Raw genomic sequence first — 20,098 nt, 5'->3', positions numbered from 1 at the left:
CGCCATAGTGTCTTTGATTTTGTTTTCCATAGCTTTTATTTATTTGATGCAGCGAGCCATTCAGCAACCCAACCCTTGGATAATCCAGGTTCTGGGGAATCTATCCCCCAATCTGAGATGACAGTATTTTTAAAAAATTGATGTGCCGGAGCTTAAGGATGATTGGAAGCATGGAGAAAGCCATGTAGTAGCAACGATGTGCAATGGATAAAGATGCAGTAGACAAATGCGTTGAAGAAATTATAAGGGAGCAGCCATAAAGTTTAATCTAACGTAACGGGCGTATAGATAGTCTAGTACAGTCTTGGGAGTGTGTCACTTACATTGTAAATCGATAGTGGAAGTAATCAAGGTGGGTATCTGTTCCTGAGCAAGACCTGAGAGCACAGGTCTTCCCCATGGAGTGGGGAGATATAGGGTCGCTACCTAGTTTTAAATGAAACTTGTAGGAATTTGTAAGAAAGCCGTTGTGGGAGCGCTGCATTAGCTACCATTGGCTGATAAGTGGAGTGTGGTGACATGTCGACTATAGCAGCATGTATGAAAAAGTATTGTGGTCTGTGAAACCTGCACTGTACAGTGGTAATAGCCAGAGCTGGCAAGATGGTGTCTCCACACTGTGGCTATACTCATGTTGTGAGCTACATGACTGGGTAACGTATAATAGTGCAACAAATGCGCCTTGCAAAAGCATAAATAACGATGAATTTTGAGACTGATTTATTTGGAGCACAGCAGCACCACCACAAAGGCAGGTCTATGCTAGATGACGATACGATGGGCGCCGCCATGGATTTGAGACCGCCACAGGGCAGCCGCCTCTCATATTGAGTCTAGCCTGTGGGACTTCATGCCTCAGTGCAGCAGACCTCCTGTCAGAGCCTGCTACCAACAGGCCCCTGCCAGGAGGCAGCAGTTCGTGTTCTGTGCAAAGCATTCTTGCCTCAGCACCACGGAAGATACGCGCCGCGCCTGAATTACCTGGGCATGGGTGTGCAACAGCACAGGTTTGATACAGCAAGAAGAAGTAACACGGCACTGAAATTGGGGCCTTGACCTAAGGACGGGCTGCCGCTTGGTGCCCGGCCTGATGTCAGCAAGGCAGGACCCGGGTTCTGTGCTGCTGGGGCAGGAGTCAGCTGTCTACTGACTGCTGCTGGCCCTGTGTACCAGTGTGGGGTGTTTTAGCTCTGATTCTCAATAACTAAACGTAAAATTGAAGAACTAAACGTATAAATGAAGACAAAGTGTTTTTTCGACCGCCAGTCTGCTTCTGGGTCTCATCAGCTTACCACTCCGCCCACTGACTCCCAACCCCTACAGTACTCTGGAGATGAGAAAAGTTTCCAAACCTTGGCTATCGCTGAGTGACATCACTACATTTCTTTGCCTACGCTGTCACCCCGAGTGATCGCTGTAATCGTCGCCATTTTGTATGGCGTTGTTGTTTGCTGTTGCTACCTTTGTGGTCCTCACCCTGGACCTTCGCTACTACCACCTCTGCTGCCCTGCCATCCTTGCTATCTTCTTTGTTGCCATCCTTGCTATCTTCTTTGTTGTCGTTTGTGCCGCTATTCGAGTCACTGCCATCATACTCTGATTTAGTTGTCCTGTTTGTTACCTTCTTATTCATCGATGGATAATCCCACCACCACCACATCAACAGTGATCTATTTACACCTTTACTCCGCTCCTACTACTAAATATTCCTTTACAGCCTGTTCTGTGTCCTTGCCTATTGTTCCAAATTTTCATACACAGGTTGCTCATTTTAACTTAAGACATTGAACTGTCTCGGAAACTACCCACCAGATCAAAGAGGGTGTAATCCAGTTTCTTCATCTCGGAGGGATACATTCAACAATACCACACTAGACCCGTTACCCCATCCCATGCATGGATGGCGGGGCCAAATTGGAAATCTTCAATCGGATCCCAGTTTTTGAGTGAAGATTACGATTCTACAGAGAGATCTACATATATTTTGTTTGAAGCATTTTCTACGTTTTGTCACAGATGTCGCTGTAATCGGAGGAATAAAAATTGGTACACGGTCGTAATTTACGACATGCTACTCAATGGCCTTTTAATATCCAGTGGCATGTGGAACCTTACATCCGTGCTGCGTCGAATAATCCTTTCTTCGATATGCCTGAGGAATACAATGTTGCGAATGGAGTTTCCAATTACAAGTTATGCAATACTGGCCTGTCCTACCCTCGCAGCATTGAAATAGAGTCCTATTTGCCATTCAAGGGATACTGAGTAGCACGTCGTAAATTGCGATTGTGTACCCATTTCTATTCCTCCGATTACAGCGCCATCTATGAAAAAACAAAGCCAATGCTTCAGACAAAACATACGTAGATTTTTCCGTTGAATCATAATCTGGAACAAGAAACCATTGAAGATTTCAAAGTTGCCCGCCGCCATCCACGCACGTGACGGGGTGGGGGTCGAGTGTGGTATCACTGGATGTCCCCCTCAGAGGCAAACAAATTAGAATTATAACTTTATTTGATCCGATGTGTAGTTTCTGAGATATTTCAAAGTCTTCAGTTCATTTGAACCCTGTACATTCTGCCTCTACATCCACTCCTCCACTCTTCCTCTATCATCAAGGTCATCACACTTACCACCTCCTATATTTTTATCTACTGCAACCCCTTCTGCTGCCATCACTCAATTTCCGATACCGGCACTACATGAACGCCACTAGTCAGCAGGAGCATCAGCTCATCTTCACAGGCCTGAACTTCACCAGCCGCATAAAATGCAGCACCAACATCACCGGCATCTACAGCGGCTGTGCCAGTATCCTCGTCTTAGCAGAAGGACAATGCTCCAGCTAAATAGTTCCATCTTACAAGTCACAACCCAGCACTCAGAAAACATCCTCCAGAAACTCATTACAATAAAACTCCTCAAAGACGACTCAGTAAAGATTTCTAACTTAACCCTGGAATCAAAGAGTCCAACAGAATCCCAAATACTAGAATTCCTCTACCGTCTCATCAGCCATCGCCTCTAAAATATATCCTTCAACTCATTCTTTTGTTTTGTCACATCCAGACACTAGATTCATCAAACCCACGTCATATTCTTGGATATCTTGGTAGTACCTTCACAATCAAAACATTTATCAAAAAATACGTCCCCATGTCCTGAAATCCACTCCATCCTGTTACAGATGTTCCCCATCATAGCCCTGGTTTTTACTGCTTCCTTGTTATCAGCTGCTCTGCAACACTGCAGAAACATGGATCTCCCTGTCACCCACCTTCACTAATTACTGTAATCAGCTGATGTGGACCCGAGATCACGGCAGGAAAGGTGGAGCAAGAGCTCGTCTCCAAATCTGACACTCAGATAAGAACAATCTAACGCATCTGCAATAATTCCTGCACCACGTTTCTCGTCCACATCTTCACTGAATACCTACCAAACACTGACCACCTTATTACACATGGCGCCCTCGTATTCCATTGTTGACACCATATGAGCCGGCCGTGGTGGCCGAGCGGTTCTAGGCACTTCAATCCAGAACCGTACGACTGCTACGGTCGCAGGTTCGAATCCTGCCTCGGGCATGGATGTGTGTGATGTTCTAAGGTTAGTTAGGTTTATGTAATTCTAAGTTCTAGAGGACTGATGACCTCAGATGTTAAGTCCCATAGTGCTCAGAGCCATTTGAACCATAGTGATGTCAACAATGACTTACCTACTCCCATAAATATAGGGCGAAATCTTCTGTGACTAAATTCTAATATCTTATCCTCATCTGCCCAAGTGAAACAGGACTCCACCCTAACAACTCCCCGTGCCTCAGCCTATCACAGAAGACATTATCCATTTCTTAATGACCGTCCTTCAGAAAATCCACTCTTTTGAATTACGCCATATTCTTCAGAAAATAATCCTAGATGTTCGTTCCATATTCATATTCTCCTAACCACTGCATTTCCCATTCTCCCGTGTGGATAACTTTCTATAATCCCACCTTCGATCAACCTTGTGCAGCACATTCAATCTTACCGAACTCAATCTCTCTTCTACAACAAATCTTTTCGTATAATCCCAAGCCTCGCCACCTTCGCCTGTCAACTAACGCCCCTGACACGTAAAACAAAACCAGCTCCTCATTCACATATCATATTGACATCCCCTCTTCACAAACTCACTCCTACCACTGCATTTACGTGGATTTCGTCATTGAAAGTCCTGCATATTGAACCTCTATCAACAGTATTGACAGTACACCAACCTTAAAAGGATCACCCCTTAAGCCATCCGCATCACATAACTATCATTATTTTTAAATTTTATTCACGTTCTATCATATTTTTATGTTGTAGCCTCCTTTGAATGCTTTAAACGTGCATGGTTGAAGAGTGGCGAAGCATCAAGCGCCGGCACATCGGCCCGAACCGTTGCAGCAGAGAAGGCTATGAGACGACGTCAGCCAACAGAACGCTCACTAGGACCACACTACGACAGGAGCGGCCTCTCTACACGCAGAGATTATAACGGCCGCTCCAGCTATTCTCGGCGGCACTAGAAGACGCACTAGAAGACGAGCTGTTATCCTAACTCTTTAGCCGTGATTTGTGATCTATATTAATTGCTTGCATGGAAATTGTTTATATCGAAGGACAATGATTATTTGCATGTCGCCATTTGCTTGCGACACCGTCATTGTAAATCCTCTAAGTTAAGTATTGTCAATTCAGTTTACAACGATAAACTCCATTAATAAGATTTGCTTGAATGTTGTCTAGCTATCCGAGAAAACAGCTTCCTAGGCATCCTGTATTAGACGGGTGGGCAGGATCTCACAGGCCGCATTGCTGCCACGAGCCCGCCTCTTCTGAAGGGAAATGAAAAGAACAACAAAGAAAAAATATCAGCACAGCAGTTTGTTATATGCTCGGTAGGAAGCAACGTGGGAATATAGTTTAATTATCTCTTGAGGACAGGAAAAGAATTTTTTCTATATTGAAGATATTACTTAGCTCGCTCATTTCTCCCTTTTTTTTAAGCTCTGTACGTAGTACATCCAGGGTTCCAACACAAATACGTAGAGCAATTCCAACAATGAGATGCTTGTTTGAGGGGTGGAGGGTAATAATGAGTTGGGCTGCAATCGGAGAATTACATGAAATTGTTGGAACAATGGACAACATATCGTACAACCACAATGAAGGCAAAAGAAGGTGAATTTGAAAACAATTTAAATTGGAAACAATAATACGTGCAGTACCCTCTACAAGACACCGAATGTGGACGTCCTCCATACAAATGTAGGTGAAACCAATTTTATTTTCCAGTAGGACAATGTAGTAATAAAACTACCACAAGTTCTATAATATGGTTTCCTTTAAACACTTCAAAACAACTTTCACTTCCGTCTCTTTATTTACACACGTTACAAATATTTGGAATGTATTAGACTCCTGGGGCTGAAAGAAAACAAACTTTAAATGAAAGTGTTATGATGAAACCACTTCCGCAAGTCTGAATGAACCATCGGGAGTGGAGGCAATGAAACTGGCAGACATTAATAAATGCTACAAAAGAAGTCTTCTGAATAAGAAAGAAGGTATCTGTTTAATATAGCACTTAAAATGACACTGTCTGCGCCATGTCTTTTGTGTTAAGCTTTTGCCCTTATTTTTTTCTAAATAAAAGTTACGATTTCGTGTTTCCAGGCTTCTTTACATGTTGATACTGTCACAGAAATTCATCTCCAAACAACCATCAACATCAATTTATATTCGTGCCAGGACACTTTTTTAGTTTCTGGATATGTTCAGTCGATGTCAGAATGACTTTTGAACACATGAAGTGTTAAACAAAGAAGAGAAAACCTTTTTGTCACAATTCTTGTTGTGCTTCTAAAATAGACGGTTATTTAAAGGTTCATTTTATTTTACGAAATGTTTCGTTTTCATGTGTAAAATAACTATTAAATGAGCTATAAATCAGCAGCACTTGGCCGGCCGAAGCGGCCGTGCGGTTCTAGGCGCTGCAGTCTGGAACCGCGGGACCGCTACGGTCGCAGGTTCGAATCCTGCCTCGGGCATGGATATGTGTGATGTCCTTAGGTTAGTTAGGTTTAACTAGTTCTAAGTTCTAGGGGACTAATGACCTCAGAAGTTGAGTCCCATAGTGCTCAGAGTCATTTGAACCATTTGAATCAGCAGCACTTGTTTTTGTTAAAACAGTGATTCGTCTCCTAAACAATTCCAGAGTCTGAACACATGTGACTAAAGATAGAGCAGTGGTAAGTGAGTAAATATACGGAGAAACATTCGAAATGTTTGGTCTGTAATGAACATATAACAAACTTTCAACTCCAGAAAATGAGGTATTACTGTTGGCGTCAGCGTACGTACTATAACACTCTTTCATACTACTCTATATTGTACTAAATTTTTATTATGATCTTATTAGTAATGGTTTTTTTTGCAATCAGATTCAAAGTTGTATACTGGTCTCTGAAAGACACCACATTTAGAATACCAAACAATGTGGATACCTATTAAATCACTTCTATTGTGACACACGAAACTGCAGTTACGAGTTGCAGCAAGATAAAATAACAATCACCAGTTCAGTTCGGATATAATTTTTATTGAGTAAAGAAACTGTAATAATTAACCCCAAAATTTCAATTACTATTTAACGCCCTTAATTAAATACTTCATTAGACACGTAATGTGACAACTTTTCCTTGTAGTCTTGATTATGCACAGTACTGTGAGACACAAAGTAACCAGAAAATCACCCACTCACATTAACTATTACAAATACACGTAAGTGAGCATACAGTTTCCACAATTTACAAACAATGAAATGATAAACACAATTTAATCATTTATAGTGATGTGTACTGAATATAGCTGTCAGAATAAAGTTACTTTTAGTTAACATTTTATGAAATTCGAATTCTGCTACAACAAGGTGCAACAGTGGAATTTGCAACCTTTTTAACTAGACTCAATAGAAAAATTGTTTATCAAAGTAATACGTGTTTCTGAGAGCATTTGTTAAGAAAATGAGGTAGTTTTTCTTTATAATGCGACGCTAAGGTAAATTTCAGGGTCTGGGGCAGGAACGTATTACCGGTTGCATCAGTTGGTTCAGTAACATTTTGTTTGCACTCGTTAATTAAACTTTATCGATAACCGAACATACAGTAAGTACTGACCCATGTGATTTACACTACTAAAGAAAGCAGCACAAGGCCTGCAGGGGACGCGGCGAAACGCTGCTTCGTGGTGTCGGATAATACGTGGTTTTAGTCTCTGTGTTTACATTGCTCACAAATGGCTCTTCCTATAATAAACAAATGCCATGGAATAACGTTCAAACATTCCACATCTGTACCAATAAATCTAATGGCAATGCCAGGAAAAAATTCCTTTCAGTTACGAAAATCTTAGCCTCAAATCCAATATGGGATGTGTTCACAGTTTGTAGAAGGTGTCTTTGAAGCTCGGATGGTGACAAGAGTGACATTTGCGACTTATCAATGACCGTATGATACGGTCAGTCACCAGCTACTACTAGTCAAGGTCTACAATCCGTCCAAAGATTTAGGTCAAACCTGACTCATCGCCTCCCTTCTGCAGATACGCAGGTTCTTCGTCGACTTTAAAGGACAGCTTAGTCGATGGAGACTACATAAGAATGGCCTCCTCAAAAGAAGTGTTTTGACTCCAATTCTGTGTAATATGTAGACGCACGACCAACCTACAGCCCCAAACACCAGGAACTTCTTATATGCTGACGACCTCGCTCTAGCCACCAAGAGCACAGATTTTCAATCAGTGGAGAACAACCTCACGAATGCCCTTGAAGATCTATTCAGATACTACAACACAAACCAACTTAAACCAAACCATTCAAAGATCCTACTGCGTATTGATTTTCATTTGAGAAACAAGGAAGTTGAAATAATGTGTGGTCGGGGGTCGCATTGGAACACTACGAGACTCCTAAATACCTAGGAGTCACACTTGACAGAGCTCTCACTTTCAATAAGCATTGTATGAAATGCAAGTCGAAAGTTTCCACCAGGAACAATCTCCTACGAAAACTGACCGGATCACAGTGGGGTAGACAACCTGAAACAATCCGAACATTTGCAATGGCACTATGCTATTCTGAGGCAGAGTACGCCTGTCCTGTTTGGTATAATTCAACTCATGCCAAACAGGTGGATGTAGCTCTCAACAAAGCCTGTAGATTTATAACAGGTTGCCTGAAATCCACTCCAGTCGAATGGCTTTACCACCTCGCAGGAATAGCACCACCACCTGTTCGAAGAGAGATAGCTGTAAACAAGGAAAGAAAGGCAGTGGAACAGGAAATTACCCATACTTTGCATGGGTATGAACCGCATCCGTCTGAAGTCAAGGAAGAGTTTCCTTAGGACATCAAAAGAACTTATAGCCACTGCTGAGAAAGCTAGGTTACAACTGTGGAGGGCTAAGACATACCTTCCCCCTGGTTGGAAAAGAGTTGCTGATGCTTTACCTTCAGGCCATGAAGGGGAATGGACAACTTGGAAGCCCCTGAATAGACAGACAGTCGGAGTTGGAGTTGGAAGCTCAAGAGTTAACTTGCAAGATGGGAATATACTGATCCATATGATATTCGGTGTGACTATGGAGAAGAACGGACAGTTCGAAACATGTTTCGGTGTAGATTGTGCCCAGTCTCGATCTTCAACAAGCAACAGAAAATGCACTGGAAGTGGCCAATTTTTTGTGAAAAAAAATTTAATCATAACTGTGTAAAATGCATGTACATGTACCTGTATGTTTCTGACACGAGAGTAATAATAATTGATGGCTGACAACTGAATGGGTTTTGTTTAACTTTGACGCACTCTCTTCGCACTCTCCACCATTTCCATTGGCGCGATTCCCTCCCCCATAATACAGAGAGGCTCGCCTCCTCTTTTTCCTATCATGTCATGGACAGTAGTAAACTGACCATACACATGGGCCAGTAAACCATATATTTTCAGATTACATATTTGTAAAATCAGCAAACGATTGAAAATTACGACTGACATAAAATATTAGTATTACGGTAATAGCAACTGTGCTCTACAAAGGAGAGCTACTAGTTGAGGTCTCCTGTCTTGGCCGGCCGTGGTGGCCGAGGGGTTCTAGGCGCTTCAGTCCGGAACCGCACGACTGCTACGGTCGCAGGTTCGAATCCTGCCTCGGGCATGGATGTGTGTGATGTCCTTAAGTTACTTAGGTTTAAGTAGTTCTAAGTTCTAGGGGACTGATGACCTTAGATGTTAAGTCCCATAGTGCTCAGAGCCATTTGAACCATTTTGATTCTCCTGTCTTGAAATATTTCGTTATTCTTCAAATGGTGAATTACGCTCTTTGTATTTTGTCTTTAGGTACTAATGTATGGGGAACAAATACAAGAGTGTATATTTTTCTGCGGAAAATATGAAATGTTATCAAGTTCATTATTTCGTTTTCGCTGTTGTCAATACGCACAAGTGTTGCGTCTACTACAGCTCCTTTCTACTCACGCCAAAGGAATGATACAGCTGAAATGATATAGTTTTCCTCCTCCAGGCCTACCAGGTTACACATTTGCTATTAGCTGTGAAGAGAAGACCACACCTACGATTGTGGCTCAGCCTACTCACCCAAAAGCTTCGGTCTGAATCTGGAGTCCTCAGACTTTCGTAGGGCTGTGAACTGTAACATCTTTATCTAGGTCTATACTCTGAAAGCCACCTTTCGGTATGTAGCGGAGGGTACTTCGTGTACCGCTGTCACTTTTTCCCTTTCCTGTTGCAGTCGAGAAAGGTTCGCGAGATGGACGACTGTTGACAAACCTCCACGTGAATTGGAATCTCTTTCATTCTGCGTACGTGGTCTTTTTTCGGGATATATGTATGAGGAAGCAATTCATTCGTTGACCCTTCTAGCAACGTATACTCTCGGATTTTGAGCAGCAGACCCCACCGTGAAGCAGAAATCCCCTCTTGCAGCGTCTACCATTGGCATTGGCTGGGTTTTCCCGTGGCCCTTTGTCGTTTGCTAAATGAACCTGTAACTGAAGGTTCCGGTTTTTTTTCTATCATATCTATTTTCTCTATGAGTCCTCTTTAGCATGAATCGCAGGCTGAGGAGCAATATTCAGATGTTGGTCGAACGGAGCTTTTGAAAGTTACATACTTTGTGGGTATAACAATCCGGATTCTTCTCCAACGAATCTCACAAGTAAACCTACCAAGGTATACACTTCGAGATTGAACGTTTTTAAATATTTTGTAGTGTAGAGCAAAGTAAGCGAAACATACATTTCTTTAGTGCCCTACGGTCGTTAAGCAGGTGAAACACACATCTGAAAAAAAAAAACAAAAAAAACTGAGTTGAATATTTATGAATAAATACAGTTAAAACGGTAACAGATATAAAAAAACTGTAAATGAAAGTTCAATGGTTTTTAATGTACGCTACAACGGGGTACAAAGATTTGTGGGAAAAAATCTTCTTTTCGAAATCCCCTCCTCATCACTATTTTTTCGACATTTGACTAATAGCAAAACGAATATCATCGTTAGTATCAAATTTAGCCATATACGATGAAGTGGTAGTGCAAAGACTCATGTGCTTGTGCTTGGTGGGAAAAATGAGAGTGCATTCAGCATTTGACCCAACAACTACACGCTTCTTCTGCGCAGATTTGCAATGATGTTACAACAATAATTTACAAACAAATTCAATTAATGTAACACAATTGAATCTGGAAAGGCTACAACTTGATAACAGAAAAAGTACACCAAATGTAAAAAGAGGACACAAATACAACACAATATATTATATATTTAATATAATAAGAATGTATATATATATATATATATATATATATATATATATATATGTGTGTGTGTGTGTGTGTGTGTGTGTGTGTGTGTAAGACTTACTAAACAACCAAAAAACCCGGCATTACAACTGGCACTGAGGCCGACAAATATCGTGCGCACGTACAGCGATATAGAGATATTTCTAGCTTATTTCAAACAAATACGTATTTGGACTAAGGCTGTATCATGTATGACTGAATCTGGTGTTAATGATGCTATACGTTTTGCCATTAGTCAAATGTCTAAATGAAAAACGAAATAGTGAGGAGGAGAATACTTCGATAATAATGACTTTTCAGAAAATATGGATGCACTGTTTATTTGGAGTTTATATACATACAGGGTGTTTCAATAAATGTGTTTGCCTCTGTAAGTTACGAAGTAATAGGCGACGGAAATATTTATTGCGGTAGGTCACCATAAGAAACGTTACACTGTCTGCGGACCTATGAACATCGTTTACTGTGTTATTATCCAAAGAGTTACAGCAGAAAGATACAATATTTTAAATGGAACAATATTCGTTTCTTTCATGCTCTGGAATCAGTAACACCAGCTGTGTATACATCAATTTAAATTACATTCCTATCACTTTTAGTTTGGGAGCTAGAACCTATAAAAGTTTCAGGGGCAGATACCGCACACGCTGCGCATAACGCAATGCGCCTTCTAAATTTGGTGCGGCCGAGTTCTATCCTCGCCGGTGTCACGGAGCGAGACGGTTCCTCGATGCGCTGTTAGACCGCTGACTGTCGCTGCACACGGCCGTATACCCACACAAACTGCCCATTGATGCTGCAGTTACTGACATCGGATGAAGAGGGCATACACGAACAACGAATACGTTGACATGCTGATGCTCGGCGAGTGCCGACAGGATGCCGCTGAAGCAGCCATGGTGTGCGCAGTGAGATATCCTAGGCGAAGAGCTCCAGCAGCCATTACGTTCTTACGTGCCGAACAACGACTACGGGAAACAGGTGCTCGGTAATACGCCGCAGTAACAGACGAAGAACTGAAAGAAGTGAGGAGACGGAGGTGTTTGTTTTAGCTGCAGTACACCGCGATCCTCATGTCAGCTGACGAGCCGTTGCTGCAGTCGCTGGTGTCAGTCTCACATCTGTGTGGCGTATAGAACACGGCCACAGGTTTCACCCGTATCACCTGTCACTGACCCAGAAGCTGCTTGGGAACGATTTCTGTGCGAGAGTTACATTCTGTGAATGGGCCATGCGTAATTTCACGCTGGAGTCTTTACAAGGTGTTATGTTCTCTGATAATCCACATTCACAAATTATGGTGCAGTGATTCGCCACAACGTGCACTACTGGGCAGCTGGCAATCCTCGGTGAGTACGACCTGTCGACCATCGTTGTAGGTGGTCTGTTAATGTATGGCGTGGAATCCTTGGGGATGAAATCATCGGTGCACACTACTTTCCAGGTACGCTGACAGGTGAGTTGTATCGTGCGTTTATAGTCGACAGTTTGTGTAGTCTCCTTGAACATGGGTGTCTACAACGAGAGTCATATGTGGATGCAGCACTACGGTCACTCAGCCTATTCTGCGTGTGCTATTGTGGAAGAACTGATTCAAATGGCTCTGAGCACTATGGGACTTCACTTCTAAGGTCATCAGTCCCCTAGAACTTAGAACTACTTAAACCTAACTAACCTAAGGACATCACACACATCCATGCCCGAGGCAGGATTCGAACCTGCGACCTTAGCGGTCACGCGGTGAAAGGTGGCTACACTGAGCCACTGCGCCAGAGATTGCGCCAAAGAGTATTATTCAGCGGCCTCCACAGTGCCTGTCGTGGACTCGTGGTAGTCAGTGTTAGGGGAGAACTCGTAGTAGTCAGTGCCTGTCGAGGTCTCGTAGTAGTCTCTGCTGAGATGTCGTAGTGAAGAGTGTTTGTTGAGATGAGCTAGTAGGCAGTGCTTGCTGAGATGTGATATTGGAGAGTTCTGGTTGAGATGTGATAGTAGCGAGTCGGTGTGGAGAGATTGTAATGTTTAGAGTGCTTTTCATCAATATAAATTAAGGTAACAAACTACTTTTCTTTTTTTTCTCATTATTTCAATGTCCTGAATAATGCGTCATTACAGGTTCAGTCAACAAAGCATCTGGCTTGTGTTCTTGTATTAGAGTGTAATTCTGCTTTCCTTACGCAATTATAGTATTTCTAATTTTCTTTTATCACGTCAGTATAATTGGTATTTAAAAATTCTTGTCTTGTTGGAGAAGAACCGTGCCAGATGTGTACGTTGAGTCACACTCCCACACACAGAACAATTACACTTGTGCTTTGGTTTAGTAGGTTTTATAGTTTCTGGGGACTTAATTAATTAACTGTGTTAACGAAAATTTTCTTTCATTGTTTGTTGTTATTCTATGCAGTCAGATTGCGTACAAAAACTAGTCAGGGCCAACCGCTTACGAGACACAGTGTAATCGGACATACAGCTACTAAAAACTAAAAATATTTGCATTTTATTTAATTAAGCCCCCATGCACGTGGCGACCGCTGCTTCGGATCGTCCCTTGGAATCTTCTGATTGTAAAAATAGTAGACCGTAGTATTGTTGTAGGAATTTGTAGTTTAGTAATTGTAGTCTATTTTGCATGTGTAGATTTGGTAATTGTCATTCTTCTATTGGTATTTTTTTTCAGAATTTGATTTGTTGTCTTGTATACGCGTTTGACAATTTAGTGCAATTATTTCAATTGTTCGTTAATCGTGTTTGAAGGAAACATTTCGTGTGAGTGGTATTGTTGGAGATAAAGTGTCATTGTGTGTAATTTTCATATAGTGACGAGTTTCGTATATTTTGTAAATGATTACGCGATCAATTAAAAAGGCAAAAATGATGGATAGTGAGAATGACGAAATTGTTAACATGGCGAACTCGCCAACAGAGGAAAACAGTTTCATGAATAATGAAGTGGAAAACAATTTAATCAGTCGAGAAAATAGTCCGGAACCATTTCAAAATTTTTCTCAATCAGAAAATTCACAGAATACGAGATTAACGATAGAAGACTCTGGAATAGTATCGAACACAGATAGCTTTACAGCTATGACGAAGGAAACTGGTTTTGCGGGAAATGTTAGGGGCGAAAAGAATTCTGAACCATTTAATATGGAGCAGTTGATGGGTGCAATATTAAATTTGGGATCTCGGTTAGACTCACAAATGGGAACAATGAAATCACAGATGGGAACTTTGCGATCTGAATTTAAAACAGAGATAGGAACAATTAAAACAGAGATAGGAACAATTAAAACCGAGATGGGAACTTAGGGATCTGAATTAAAAACTGATATGGGAACAATGGAAACACGGTTTGGAACTGAATTAAAAACAGAGATTGGAACAATTAAAACAGAGATGGGAACTTTGGAAACACGGTTAAATTCACGAATAGGGACATGTTTCAAAAATATGAAAGATGAATTAAAGAAAGAAATCAGAGAAGAAGTACAACCGATTTTGAATTCTCACAATAATAGATTAGTTGCAGTAGAGATTAGACAAAGGGAACAGGATAGAGAACAGGAAGAAAGAGATCGCGTGATAGTACAGAAATTTTCCGAGTTAAATTTACAACGTGCAAAAGATAAGGAAGAAATATTTGAGAGAATCGAGGAATCCTTACCAAATGACAGATTAAATAAACTAACACAACAGTATGAACAGTTAACTACTAAATGTGTTAATACTGAAACGCGAGTCGCGACACTTACGGAAGACGTAAATAAACAGAAAGAACAAATAGGTGATTTATCGGAAAGAGTTGAGGAGATTTCAGATAAATTGACAAGTCTTAGTTTAAATGGGGACAGAGATTCGGATGATACAGCTCCATTACCATTTGCAGAAACCGAAGAGTACCAGAACATAAATAGACATGTTGAAAATCAGGGAAAATTTAATGAACGCGTTAAAAGGGAAGTTGAGGCATTACGAAAGCAAGTCAAACAAATTGAAGGCGAAATCGTAGGAAAAGACGGCAAAGGAAATTTAGAATCACAGATGCCAGAAGGGTTTGAAGAAAATAATTTGTTTCATTTACGGGATGCAACAAGAGAGCGCCAGGCGCGCGAACTTTACAATAATCGACATTCGGACTGGGACAGACGCGGTAGGTCTTTGTCGCCACGAGGCGAAAACTTTGACTATAAACACTTTTTGACTGTTCGGAAGTTTAAGATCTTCCGCAATTCTAAGAATGACATACATCCATGTTCATGGCTAGATCAATTTATGTACGCACTTCCACCAAATTGGCCACTAAGTCACAAACTGGAATTTATGTGTGGATATTTAGAAAACGAACCGGCGACGCGGATGCGCGCACTCATTAGAGATTGTAATAATCTGAATGATTTTTATCATGCATTTCTATCGGCATATTGGTCCGAAAACACACAAGACAGAGTCAAACATAGTCCTATTACGCAGCGTAATTTCAAACAGTCTGAGTTCCGCACGCCGGCAGAATATTTTGAAGACATGATTCGAAAGAATCAGTTCCTTTCCAACCCTTACAGCCCGACTGAATTAATTCGCATTTGTGTAACTAAGCTGCCACAATCCATAAGACAAATTGCTTTAGCCGGAAGATGTAAAGACGACATTGAGACTTTTAAGACTTTGCTACAAGAACTCGAGTATGACAATGACGACGGGACTTCTTGTAATTGTTTCAGTAACACTAATTACAATAGATTTTCAGAGAAAAGGGATCGTGATCGGAACGGGCGTTATATGAGTAATTTTGAGAATGACAGACGTAACAGACAGGACAATAAATACCAGCCCTATGACAATAACAGACGTTCTAACAGAAATTACACAGACAATTATAATAGCGGTAATTCGTACCGGAATGATCAATCATACGGAAACAGTAATCGGTATCATCAAGACAGAAATTATTCATACAGTAATAGAAATTCTTACTACAGAAATAACCAGGGTAGTAGATGCAACAATAATTTCAGAAGTGACAGTCGAAATTACACAAGAAGTAGTCATGCAGACAGACAGGAAAATAGAAATTTTAATAACAGACACAACCAAGAATTTGCATCTAACAGACAGGAAGGACCTAATTGGCATCCTCCACGTGACAGAACTTCAGAGAGACAAGTGCAAATCGTAGAAATTGATCCGCGAAATGACGCGAATACTCAAAGACGTGACGCAAACAATCGACAATGACTTGCAGCTTCGGCTTCTGGCAGCAATATAGACGGTTCAGAAAGTAATGACGCTACGACTTTACACTACGTACGCCTGGAAGACATGAGAGACATTTTGTTAGACGAAAAGGAAAATAATGTAGACGCATTTCTACATCCTGTTACTGAAGTACGTGTGGCTAAGAATAAGTTCACTGCAGTTTTAGATTCTGGGAGCCCATTGAACGTCATTAGTGAATCAGTTTTTCGTATATGTGAAAGAACTATTGCCTGTCCTGTGTTACCTGTTTCTAAAACTACAATTCGAGGCGCTATTTCTGGAAAAAGTGTGGAAGTTAAACAACAGACCAACTTAAATTTCATTTGTCAAGGATACGAATTTTCTGCTAATTTTATTATTGTTCCATTACTCAGTACACAAATTATGTTAGGTATGGAGTTTCTTAACGCACATAAGGCAATTTTGAACTTTAAAGAAGGAGGTGTGAATTTGACTGTTGCCGGAATGCCGATATGTTTGAAATTTTTCGATTGTTTAGCAAGATCTGAATCAGATACAAAATGTTTAAGGTTTCTTACTTCTGATGTTTTCGTTGAGCATTATGACGACAGTGTGTTTATTCATGACAATGACAATAGATACAGAGACGCAATGGATGATATAATTAATAGCGAAGAACTAATTAATGAAAAGGTTAAGAAAGCTGAAGTGCCAGATGATGTTGCAAGAGAAGAGCTGCACCAAATTTTGACTTCACATGCTACAGTGTTTAGTCATCACACAGGAACTATACAAGGCTTACAATATTTATTTAAAGTAAAGGAACACACACCATTTCGCGGGAAAACGTACGCTATTCCTTTGGCTTACAGAGACAAGGTTAAGATTGGACTTCAGTACATGTTAGATCAGGGCATTATTGAGCCTGCAGTCAGTCCTTATACTAGCCCATTACACGTTGTTCTTAAAAAGGATGGGTCAATTCGTTTGGTTCTGGATTCCAGACAGATAAATAATATCATCATTCCTGAAACTGACCGTCCACAAAATTTAGATGAACTTCTTCAACATTTTCATGGAATTAAAGTTTTATCCACGGTTGATATGCGCGCAAGTTTTTGGCAAATAGAACTCCACCCTGATTGTAGAAAATATACTGCCTTTTTAGCTTTTAGTAACTGTTACCAGTTTCGGAAATTACCGTTTGGACTTACTGTATCTTCAGCAGCATTCATTCGCAGCTTAAATGAAATTTTACCTGTTTATCTTCGTGACAATATTACTTCATATGTTGACGACATTCTTATTGCTAAACATTCTTGGAGTGAGCACAACAAAATTTTGGATTCATTATTACGTATTTTTGCAAGAGTTGGCATTACAGTGAACTTGGAAAAATCTGAATTTGGTCGCTCTCAGGTGAAATTTCTCGGTCACATTATTTCTACAGAAGGTATTCATCCTGATCCAGAAAAACTTGACGCTATTCGTAATTATGCTTCCTACCACAAAACGTGATGTTCGTAGTTTCCTTGGTGTCTGTAATTTTCTTAGACGCTTTGTTAGATTGGACAATTTGGCCACACCTCGTTTATGTGAACTATCCGGAAAGAATTCTAATTGGTGTTGGGATGAGGAAGCTCAATCAGAATTTGAACAACTTCGTGATGCTTTAGTTGCAGCTCCACTTCTTTCACATCCGGATTTATCTAAAGATTTTTGTTTGGCGACGGACTCATCATACAAAGGCCTAGGTGCACATTTATTTCAAGAGATAGAAGAAGACGGCGCTGTAGTACAGAAAACTAATGCATTTGGAAGTCGTGTTCTCTCTAAATCAGAAAAGAATTATTCGATAACGGAACTTGAAGCTTTGGCTGTTGTTTGGGCTTTTACAAAACTTCGGACATTTTTGTTTGGCAGACATACTAAGGTTTACACCGATCATCGAGCTCTGGAATTTCTTATGTCAACAAAATTAACTCACGGCAGATTGTCACGATGGGCGTTGTACCTACAGGAATTTGATTTTAGTATTGTTTACATACAGGGTTCTTCAAATATTGTTGCTGATGCTTTATCACGTGCACCTATGGGTTTGAAACAAAGTATTGAAGAGGACTGCATAGAAAACAATTATTGTTTGATGTATATTCAAGGTGTTGCGTTTGAGAACTTTATTTCGTCTTCGCTCCAGGACATCGCTAAGGAGCAAAATAAGGATCCAATCTGGAAGGACATTAATGAGAAGTGGAGGAGAAAGGAAAGCGTAGCGATTAGACAGCATTATTTAGTTCGCAATGACATTCTTTTTAAACGAAAATCGGTCGACAACTCTGTTTGGTTAGTTTGTATTCCTGATGAGTGGGTCAATAAATTAATTTGGTACACGCATTTCAGTTATGCACACTTTGGTCCCAGAAAATGCTTTCATAAATTACGAGAAAATTGCTACTTCAGTAATATGGAAAAACGTATTCGATCTGTTCTGGCCAAATGCAAATTATGTCAAAAGGCTAAGCCGCCAACAATTTCTCACAGAGCACCGTTGTTTCCAATCATTCCAGCGAAATTAAAGGAGATGGCTGCAGTTGATTTGTTCGGTCCAGTGGTTCGTTCTACTAATGGTTTTGTGTACATTTTCGTAGCAGTGGAACTGACATCAAAATATGTGTGTTTTCCACCGTTACGCAAAGCAACAGCTCGTTCAGTATCTAATGCTTTCATCAAAAATTTTCTTAAAGAAGTGGGTCATGTTGATAAGGTTATATCAGATAATGGATCACAGTTTCGTTCTAAAATTTGGCTTCATACTCTACGGCGTCGTAAAATTAAACCAATTTTCATTTCACTTTTTCACCCTCAATCTAACGATTCAGAGAGATGGATGAAGGAAATCAATAAATTGTGTCGTCTTTATTGTTATCAGAATCACAGAACGTGGGATCAGTATCTTCATATTTTTCAAAACATTCTGAATGAACTTCCTAATGATTCAACTTCTCTACCGCCTATACTGATATTAAAAAACAAAGCACCGACAAATCGCGTATCTGAAATTGTTCCTTTTCCGCCTTCACGGAAACTGCGACATTCTGAAGTTGTCAACCTGGCTCTACAAAATATTGCATCTGCGGCTGCTAGAAGAGAGAAATCAGCTAAACATCCCGGTCGTTTAAAAATCTTGTCAGTTGGCCAAAAGGTATTAATTAAGTCTCATCGTTTGTCTCACAAAGGAAAAGGCTTGTGTCGCAAATTTTTTCTGCTTTATAACGGTCCATATAGAATTCGCAAAATTATTCATGATAACACTGTTGAAGTAGAAACTCTTAAATCACGACGCTCTAAGGGAATACATCATATATCTAACGTTAAAATTTTTGTGGAATGATATACTTTTGAAAAATTTTTGTGGAATGACATACTTTTGAGAAACTAACAGCTACATGTAAACACGCAGAGAGTACAGGGGTACCGCGCTGTGTTTTGGCGGCGGCACATACTCAAAGCAACAGTCAAGTCTGCGCGCCGCACAAGGCAGTCGTTGACCGCAAACAATTGCTTCCTACGTCACGCGCCTACAGCTTATCGAGCGCTCAGTGCGAATGCACTGACAGCCGTAAACAAATACACAGTCTAATTTCTCCGACTAAATTCAGTATAAAGCTATAGTGACTTGATGAATTATGTTATTAACATTCAGTATTTTTCAGGATACGGTTCTATAAAATATTTAAGAACTTCAGGTAAATTCTGTGCGTGTCCGACGTTAAGACGACTTGCTATCGAGAAAATTTCAGAAAGAATGTAATTTCGAAGAAGAAACTAATAAACTAAAAAAGGTAACTATTAATTGAGTTCATTTTTCAGGTAACATATTTCCACTTAGGTACGTACTTTAGACGTAATTTGCTGCTCGCGATTACGTGATTCATACTTTGTGCTAAATTTCATGTTCTATGAATTTACTTGT

This window comes from Schistocerca piceifrons, chromosome X (assembly GCF_021461385.2).
Source record: "Schistocerca piceifrons isolate TAMUIC-IGC-003096 chromosome X, iqSchPice1.1, whole genome shotgun sequence".
In the NCBI taxonomy this organism is placed as follows: domain Eukaryota; kingdom Metazoa; phylum Arthropoda; class Insecta; order Orthoptera; family Acrididae; genus Schistocerca; species Schistocerca piceifrons.
Note: the sequence above shows the minus strand (reverse complement) of the source record.